Source organism: Gadus chalcogrammus, chromosome 10 (genome assembly GCF_026213295.1).
Source record: "Gadus chalcogrammus isolate NIFS_2021 chromosome 10, NIFS_Gcha_1.0, whole genome shotgun sequence".
Taxonomy (NCBI): Eukaryota; Metazoa; Chordata; class Actinopteri; order Gadiformes; family Gadidae; genus Gadus; species Gadus chalcogrammus.
Window position 1 is genome coordinate 16,393,209 of NC_079421.1, and position 10,000 is coordinate 16,403,208.

General features: G+C 44.9%; 1 protein-coding gene across 1 annotated transcript in view; it reads left to right on the plus strand.

Annotated features, from left to right (window-relative positions):
- The first annotated feature begins 7,389 nt into the window (after nucleotides 1–7,389).
- Nucleotides 7,390–10,000, plus strand: part of xpnpep2 (X-prolyl aminopeptidase (aminopeptidase P) 2, membrane-bound) — a 15,948-nt gene continuing 13,337 nt past the window's right edge. Inside the window, exons 1-2 of the mRNA XM_056601102.1 lie at nucleotides 7,390–7,575; nucleotides 9,987–10,000. The exon at nucleotides 9,987–10,000 is cut by the window's right edge and continues 111 nt beyond it. The gene's annotated coding sequence lies outside the window, so the exon portion shown is untranslated. The remainder of the gene's footprint in view (nucleotides 7,576–9,986) is intronic.

The following is a 10,000-nucleotide window of genomic DNA, read 5'->3' on the forward strand; positions in this document are numbered from 1 at the left end:
TCAAGTTAGGCACCGTGCTTATCCTTTCACAAGCCTATTATGAGCTCCTGAATGCACGGTCATGAGCATGGCTAGTGCGGTAAGTCTTAAATCCGGCCCGCGCTCTAGATGGGGAGCCTTCTCCCCTTTCTGTCCGCACCGTAAACAAGGCTTGAAGGAAATAATAAATATCAAAATGAATGTCTTAGCCACTGTTTGGCCGCAGTGTTTGAGGACACTTGGAACGTGCACTGCTCTATTCAAAACATCATGACCAATTAGTCCTTATTTTGACTACAGAATGACTATTTTGAGTTATGAAATATACGTTTCCCATACATTATATAATTGCCCATGCAAATTATGTTCCAGAGATTTGAGATGTACATATATGGATGGATTCTTTGTTGTAAAAAGTGTTTGATCCAGTAGGTGAACGTGCACCAGCACACTGTCCTGTTTCAATACGGTGAATGTTTGCGTATAGGCCAGTTGGCCGTTCAGAGATTAGCCAGTGGAACTGAATTCCTCCACACGGGGGGGAACATCCTATATAATTACACCGGAACACATTCCTACAGCCAATTTAAGATAACAATTATAGATACCTTTAAGAAAACAAACTAGCTGACACAATGACAAATGCAGACGCAAACACACACATACACACAAACAAACACATATACACACACATGCATACCCATGCACACAAACACACACTGACAAATACATACACACACAAACACTCATACACACACAAACACATACACACACATAAATACCCATACACACAAACACACACTCACACAAACACGCACTCACACACACAAACACAAACACAGACCCCCCCCCCCCCACACACACACACACACGCACACACAGAGAAGGATGTCTACGAGGAAACAGTGAAGTGGATAGGAAGCAACAGCCTGCGGCGGCAGCACGGGTGTGTGTTGCTGGGTCCTCTGAAGGCCACATGCGTCTCAGCCAGGTGTCTTCCTCCTCCTCCTCCTCCTCCTCCTCCTCCTCCTCGGTGTGTTTTCCTGTTTACCCGCTCCAGCGCCTGCCTGTTGGCCTGTTGTTTTCCTTCTCCAGGTCCCTCCAGTCGATATCTTCCTGTGTGGACCGCGAGGGACTCCGGCTCGGCTGACTTCACCCGTCTTCTCCAGGGCCCCCGGATGTCATTAAAGGGCCCAGAATATCGAGCGGCGCTGGGGGGGCGGGGGGGGGGGTCCAGGGGGAAGTTTACCGGGGTCCGGAGCGTGGGTCATTGTTTTGAAAACCACCCAGGTTTTGAGTTTTGGGGGTTATTTCTGGAGTCCATCCTGCGTAGGGACTTCTGTGTTAATGGAAGACTCCTTGAGAACCACGTCTGCTTGGCTATTTTGAAACAATGTCCGCGGCCAAGGACTTCCTCCGAGCTTAAACTAATTTCCTTTATATCACAGGCAATACTGTCGGTTCAGAGTGTCGGCGTAGCTTGCATTTTCTAAATATTATAGTTGGCTAAATGACATGTACAAAAAACAGGGCTTTTGGATTCTCGATCCTAACAACTGAAACATATCATCAATCTTATCTCAGCCAAAATAGCCAAGTGAGAGCATAGCTCCGGTTTTCTTCACTGTTTGTCGGTCATGTCCGTTCTTTGTCTTCAGTGGAGAACTGTGTGCTATCAGATGGGCAAACACAACACATCCGGTCATCTAGCGACATTTCTTGGCCTCCTTCCTGATTACATACTTGACCTAAGGATGTTATATTGCTCACATGTGGGGCCATAAGACCCAATATCAGGGTCACTGATTGGTCCGTTATAGTTTGACCTTTTGCTTTGAAAAACTATCAGCGGCAAAATAGAGCCCAAATTGCACATCTATTTCATCTACACTCAACCACGTATAGACACACACATGCGCACACACGCATGTACACACACACACACACACACACACGTACGCACGCACACACACACACACACACACGTACGCACACATACACATACATGCGCACAAATACCAACATAAAGGCCACACACAAGCCACACAAAAAAAAAAAATACTGTATATACACAGACACACACAGAGACACACACACACACACACACACACACACACACACACACACACACACACACACACACACACACACTGTAAACCGCAGTAAGCGTCTGCTTGACAACCAGCCAACCCTTATCTGCCTTTTATCAACGTAGAACTCGCCACTTTAACACACGTATACACACTGCGAGACGGGGAGCACGTTCCCTCAGCACTCTGGTATTTACCACTCACAAGAGGCGGTGGAGGGGCTAGGCCGACCTGCACAACGTCTCCCACCACGGGCTCACTAGGCTGGGCAGCCGCTGTCACCCAACACCAGCCCCGCACCGCTATCACCCACCACGCTGCCAAACATGCTAACGGCTAGTACCCCCCCCCCCCCCCCACAAATAGTATCCATGAACTATGCAGAATGGACTGCTTGTCCTTGAACGGTATTGAAAAAAGAGAGGGAGAGAGAGAGAGCGAGAGAGAGAGAGAGAGAGAGAGAGAGAGAGAGAGAGAGAGAGAGAGAGTGAGAGTGAGAGAGAGAGAGAGAGAGAGAGAGAGAGAGAGAGAGAGAGAGAGAAAGGGAGAGAGTGTCTGTGTAAAATACAGTACACATTGTTTTTATTTCCTCCTCTTTCTTGAAAGAACGTCATTGGTGGTGTTGGAGGAGGCCGTGCACCAGCTCCGCTTGGAGTTCAAACAACTGCAGCAGACCATGGCTCTCTCCTGGCGAAACATTGATTCATATTGAGGTCTGGGTTACTGTCAAATAAATGAAAGGGATTTGGTTTCCATTGTCTTGTAAACATTATCTTGACCGCGCAACCGCCGGAGCGCTGCAACGCTTTTATTTTGAAGATTTAGTGTCGCTTTCAGGTGGCGGGTTTACTGGGTGGGTATTCTGGGTTGGTTCCAGTCCCTTTGGTCACCAAGTTCAGCCCAGGCTGCCCTGGATTCATAAGTATTCTTAATGGATTCAGCACATGTAGCGGTTTGAAGCTGTAAATCTTTAATGCCGCCTCTCTACCCTGAAGAATCCACCCATAGACCCCGACAAATACCCTTTTACCTTCAACACTGCGCAACCCCCTCAGAACTACATAAGTAGGCTCGATATTTATTAGTGCAACCGATACCATACGTTTCTATTCTTCATGCCTTCTTCCAGATTCCATGTGATAGCCGTTTCACCGAAAGTAATTCTACCGTGACTCCCAAGTTCTACAAATTGCGATGCAATGTCTCCGAACTCAAGTCGATTTCGTGATCGAAGCGGCCGTTGGAGAAATCGCAGTCTAAACCCATTCCCTCCCCAGACGCATGGGGAAATGTTTCGGTGTAACACATGATACCTCTTCATTAATCCTGCTGATCGGGCGCAGCCCAGGTACAATCTACAGTTCGAGGCCGACCCAAATGCATGAATTGTAGATAAGTACATGTGTACGTGCATGTGTGTATGAGTGTGTGTGTGTGTGTGTGTGTGTGTGTGTGTGTGTGTGTGTGTGTGTGTGTGTGTGTGTGTGTGTGTGTGTGTGTGTGTGTGTGTGTGTGTGTGTGTGTGTGTGTGTGTGTGTTTGTGTATCTGAGATCTGAGGTAATGCTAAGTGAGATAACGAGAGAATACTGAGATTAAGAGGAACCCAGAGGCTGTCAAATGAGATGGATGCAAGGCCACTCCTTTGGGGCTCACTTTGTACATTGGACATATTCACACCACAGGCACAGACACACACGCAGACACACACGCAGACACACACAGAGACACACACACACACACACACACACACACACACACACACACACACACACACACACACACACAGACACACACCAAACACAAATTGCCTGTGACATGCATTTGCATCAAAGGCCAGCAGGCTCATTCATCATTGGTCAAATTGATAGGAAGTAGCACCTCAAGACTTGGTGCCATCCTATCTGCATTCCAACTCTGATATTAAAATCCCTTAAACCCTTAATCAAATATCGTATCCTCACACTGATTGGCCTAAGGTAGAGAATTCCATTCAGAGGTATTGGATTGGGAATCCAATACCTCTGAATGGTATTGGAGGTATTGGTTTTAAGGCCTCAATTTTATATCCATATCATCAACACTTACCGATAGGCTTCCTATCCCAGCAGGATGATATAAATGTATCAATATAATATGAAAACCAGTAGGATGCTTCGACAAACAAACAAAGAACAGTCTAATCCGAGGCTCTTGCTCATGGAGGTCACTGCTATGTGATGTACCAATGGCTTTGTTGATCAAGGTCCTCTTCCCAGAGCCTCATTTAACTGTAAATGTGTCAGCAAGATGGTATCAATGCTACAATATTAAAAGTATTATGAATGACAATACTGCCTTAACCATGGATCTACTATATGGAGGTTACTGCTATGCGTTGAGTCTATGACACCAGGTTTTTTTGTCCTCGTCAAGGAGCCTCATTTACTGCACTTCATCACCAGCGGCTGCTATCCCTCGCAGCCATCCTCTCTCACTGGGACTCACGGCTCTATTGGAGAGCACTATGTCAACACCGGGGGGGTAGGTTCCGTCCTCAATGTATTGTGAGGCAGCAGAGGGAAAAAGTTGGAGACAGCAAATGATTTCATATACAGTCAACGCTGAAATGAGTATGTGGGTTTGAGTAATGCCTTCAAGATGTTGGGCTGTGGGGTGGGGGGGGGAGGGGGACGGGGACCGCTGTACTCTTTGGAGTGCACATTAAAAGAAGATTATTGTTTTGTTCCCCCGCACTAAACGCGACAAGCGGTGCCACGGATCACATAAAGACGCGCTATTCTCAGTCGAATAAATCTGTCCGTTCCTTTGAAAGCATTCCATCAGGACAACAACAACAATAAGTACAATGGCAATGCTGTAGGGCCTCGGTGAAGTCCAAAGGAACTCTAGATTTGTAATCAAGTCCCCCTTCGGCAATTGGAGTTGAGCCGCGAACAAAGGCAGTGGCACTGTGGACGTGACGCAGGGCGCCGCCTCGCCATTGTGAACCTGATCCACTGGACACGGGACACAACACGACACTGTCTACGTGCTACGAGGCCACCCCAGCACCAGAGTCTAGCACACACACACACACACACACACACATACACACACACACACACACACACACACACACACACACATTCACACACACAGACAAACACGCACGCACACACACACACACACACACACACACACACATACACACACACACACACACACACAGACAAACACACACGCACACACACACACACACACACACAAACTCACACACACACACAGACAAACACACACACGCACACACACACACACACACACACACACTCACACACACACACACACACACACACACACACACTCACACACACACACACACACACACACACACACACACACACTTTCTGCTCTGCCCCAATCATCGATACATATTTATAGAGGGGCTATACATGGGATTCATTGACAGGACATTGAAGATGGGGAAATGGGTGGGAAGAGATTGGGGAATGACGTGTAGCATAGAACCACAGGAGGTAGTAGAACCTGGGCCGCTACAGGTAAGGCCCGCTGTCTACATAGTTAGCAGGTGGAGCCCCGAATCATCCTACTTTTGGTCAAGTAGATGTTCCCTAGTCTGAAAGGATAAAGGGGATAATTTGCTTATTTGCAACCCGTGTCTTCAGTAGACTGGTCACAAAAAACGTTCTCGGCTTTCATTAAAATAATCATCTGTTCCCCAGAGGGCTGTGGAGGAATGCACAACACAACCACAACACATCCTAGAATATATACCCTGAGGCGGTGGTGGAGGAACACCCAAGCTGTGAGCTCCCGTGTCCAGAACGGTCTACAATGCTTATTCAAACCACTGCTGTGGTTTAAATCATTTGTATTTGTTTAAATCATTTGTATCTGTCAGACATGTCATCAAACCTGATTTACTTTAGCCTGCATTTGTTAAAAAGTCTAGCCGGACACACGGCAGAAGATTTGATGTGCTAATCCCCAGACTCATTTCTCACTCAGAGGAGACAGCACTAAGTTGTTCTGTTGGCCCTGTGACATTCAAATTATTATGAGATTTGGTCATCAACTAGGAGACTGAAGATTGAAGCTCGGTTGAAAAGTAAGCAAACACTTAAATCAAACATCAGGGATGGCACAGAGCACTGGATTGCAAATGATGTCACATTATTTTGCATGGCAACCCCTGTCATGAATTCAGCCAATCAGCAAGCCGGATAGTGATTGAATGAGTTGTGATTGAACCATCACAGATGGTGACGATTGTTTTATCTCAATACCTGGTGGCGTCCACGGGCCCTGCCCTCCCCTCTCTGCTGCTCTGTCTCCTCTGACTCATACACTCCACACTGTTGCCACGGCTACCATTTATTAATATTGGCCCATAACTTTGAGCCTTTTTCACCAAGCTGCGAGGGTTGTCACATCCAGAGTCCCCAGACACACGTGCACATACCCGCACACACACACACACGTGCACATTGTAAGACACACACTCGCAGACACACATACAGATGCACATACACACCACACACACACACACGCACGCACAAACACACAAAGAATCACACGCGCACAGACACACACACACACACACACACACACACACACACACACACACACACACACACACACAAATACACACACACAAACAAAGGTACTACATATAACTCATGTGAGACAAGGTGATGAGCGAAAACTGAGGAGCTAGTTTTCTGATGAAGAGGAGTGGCTCAAACTGAAATGGATGAGGGAAAGAAGGAATACATTGGTCACAAGTGCCCCCTTCTGTTCACATCCCCCAGCCCTTTACAGAAGTTGTTGTTGTCGATTCATTGTGCATGCCAACTATTATACATTTAATAACAAGTTCATTCAATGCAATTTCAATTAACAATACAAAGTTACAATCTTATGGATCACAAAATAAAAAAAAGTTATTAGTAATTAATATAATTACAATTCCATCCTTCTTTGTAGGGATAATTTGTCTCATATATCGATAGAGTCCATGTTTGAATCAGGAATTACAGGAAGACCTATGCATACATTATTAAAGTGGTGGAACTTTTTTAAAATACACAATATAGGTCCTTGTAATATGTTAGTTATTGTTGATTATAAACCATCATAACAATGAGAAAAAATACAACTCAATAGATCAAAGTTAATCTAATGAAGCCAAACTTTATACGGATTATCAGATGTTAATAACGCCATACTCACAAATTACTCAACACCGTTCTATCTATAGAGCCATTACCCCCCCTGGTGGTTAAACGTTGGTACTGCCCATTGGGCTACAAATAAATAATCAACAGCCAATTTCTATATAACATACGCAGTCAGTCAGGTTCAGTTTCAGACGCTCATTAGTTTTTAATCACAGAACACTTAATACCAATTCCTAGCAAAAGTAATATTGTCATCGTTTGAACTATGATGTCAATAATTTAATTCTGAAAATTACGTTTCTGAATGTGAATAAAACGACAAAACAAGGTAAGACTAATGAACTTGTATGTTCATGTAAACAGACTAGTATTCATTTGTCTGTAGGCCTACCAGACATATTTCGACTACTTCCTGCAGTCTTCTTCAGAAGGGTCATATCAATATCAATTTAGACTAAATTAACTCTTTTGAGTTACAAGGTAAGACTGTTTTAGCTACTTATTAGCTTCATATCGTTGATTTGATATTTGGCGAATGTTTCTCAAACAACATGCAAGTGTAACAAAACATTAACATCTGATCCTGTCTGTTGTGCTGGTCTGGTTGGTCCAAGTTCAAAGTAGGCTACAAACCAGTTCATCTCATTGTTAAACTTGCTTGCTTATTTACTTTTTAAACAATGTGCCGTGTGCGCGCCATGTGTGTTTTCACTATAGAAATGTCAAACTCATGCCAAGTTCCAATGCGTCAATGGACACAAAAGATACATTGTTTCAAATGTCCATATCAGTATTCTATTAGTTTGAATGTGCATAGAAATAATCAAATTCCTCAGACGGTGTTTTTCTTCAGGAATGTAACGCACATAATGATAACCTCATGTCGGTAAAAAATATCTGCACCCATCTTTACAATACGCCCCTTCATTTCATCAATCTCCTCCTTCTCATTCTCCTCCTTCTCCCTGCTCATCGTGTAAACAAGAGTTTATAACACTTGCCTACACGGAAGAAAAGCAAGGAATGAGAAAGTATTGTGCTAATAGACAGCATCAATAGTATCCCGATATAAATTACCATTATTTTAGTCTACCAGAGAATTATCCATCCCCACCCACTGTAGAATGTAACTGTCATATTTTGTCTGCCAACCCATACCCCTTTTTAACCCAGAATAAGCATCTCTATGCAAAGGTGATACACGTGATAAAGTTCTTTCCTTCCTCGTCTGTAGCATTTTACTTCCAGACAACCAAACATATGTTAACTGCTCAAAAAAGATCCTCTCGTCCTGACAGTTGAGACCTCCACACTTACATATGTTCCTCCTCCATTAGGTGTCTCTGCCAGCCAGACTAGCGTTCAAGCACCAACAGCGATAGATCATTCTTCTTCTCCACAAGGGTGTGAGGTGGGGGTAGAGGGACGGAGGAGGAGGAGGAGGAGGAGGGGGAGGAATGGGATGGAGCCAGGGGGAGGCGCGGTGGATGCTGTTGCTATGCAGTAATTGGACAGGGATCAGATGACAACACAGAGATCCTGGGCTCCGTTCCTATAATGTTGGGAAGCCCGTCAGCATCTGTGTTCTGACACAGGCCCCTGGTTCAACCCACAACCCCCTACCCCAACCCTTCCTCCCTCCCTTCCTCCCCCCCACTCCCCATCGTCTTCCCCTGGGCTGTCATCTCCACATCCTGTTGCTACCACTGCCTCCTACAGAACAACTGCAGCGTCTCGCACATGGCCGCGCCACAGCCATCGCCGTAGACAAATCCTTTTTAAATACATGTAGATGTGGTAATTCATTGCAATTCCTTATTGTAATGATAGACGGCTTCCCTCATCCGCCTTGACCAGTGTTTTTCAACCTGTGGTACTTGTACCACTGGGGGTACTTCAGGGTACTGCATCAGGTGGTACATAAAGGATACATGAAGAATCTTATTCTTGAAATAGAAAAAAAAAGAGAAATAGAAAATAAAGTAGACAGTTGAAAATATATATATGACATATATTGTTCTGTACATATAGTTTGATGGCTTGTTATTATTTTAAAAATATATATGTTTTGTGCATTCCATAATATGGTTTGCTTGATAAGGTTTTCCATTTATGTTCTGCTTAATAAACACACTGGGAGTATAAGCGGCCTTGCTGACTTCTTCTTTCCACCGTCTCCCACACTGGCCATGGCCTTCTCGCAGCAATAATTGTGTTTAAAGAGGGCGTTGGCAGGCTTTCCATGCACTGCATGTGTATTTATAAGAATATAACTGGTGCATATTAGGGGGTCGGTGAGAGGTCTTTGTGATAATTTAGTCGATGTAACCCACAATTATGACCAGCCTTAATTGTGGGTCACATCAACCCAGGGATGTATTTTATTGACTAATGCAGCTATTGTACAGTCGTTGAGTGGAACTCGATTTAATACACTGCCTTTCTTATCATGGTACGGCAGGAGAAGGAGGTCAGCGTCCGCCTAACAGCCTTCAACAACGACATTTTTTCTCACGCTTATCAGAAAGTCACACTGAGCGGAAATAGTGCAGGGGACGAGAGGTAGACAGAGACAGAAGGAAAGAGAGAGAGAGGTAGATAGAGAGAAGGAGAGAGAGAGAGGTAGATAGAGAGAGGGAGAGAGAGAGAGGGAGCCAGAGAGCCGACACCCACACATGCTTACTCACTTAAAACCTACACACTTACTACCCCTCTTACACACACACACTGTCTTCCCAGTGTACAGCAGCCGT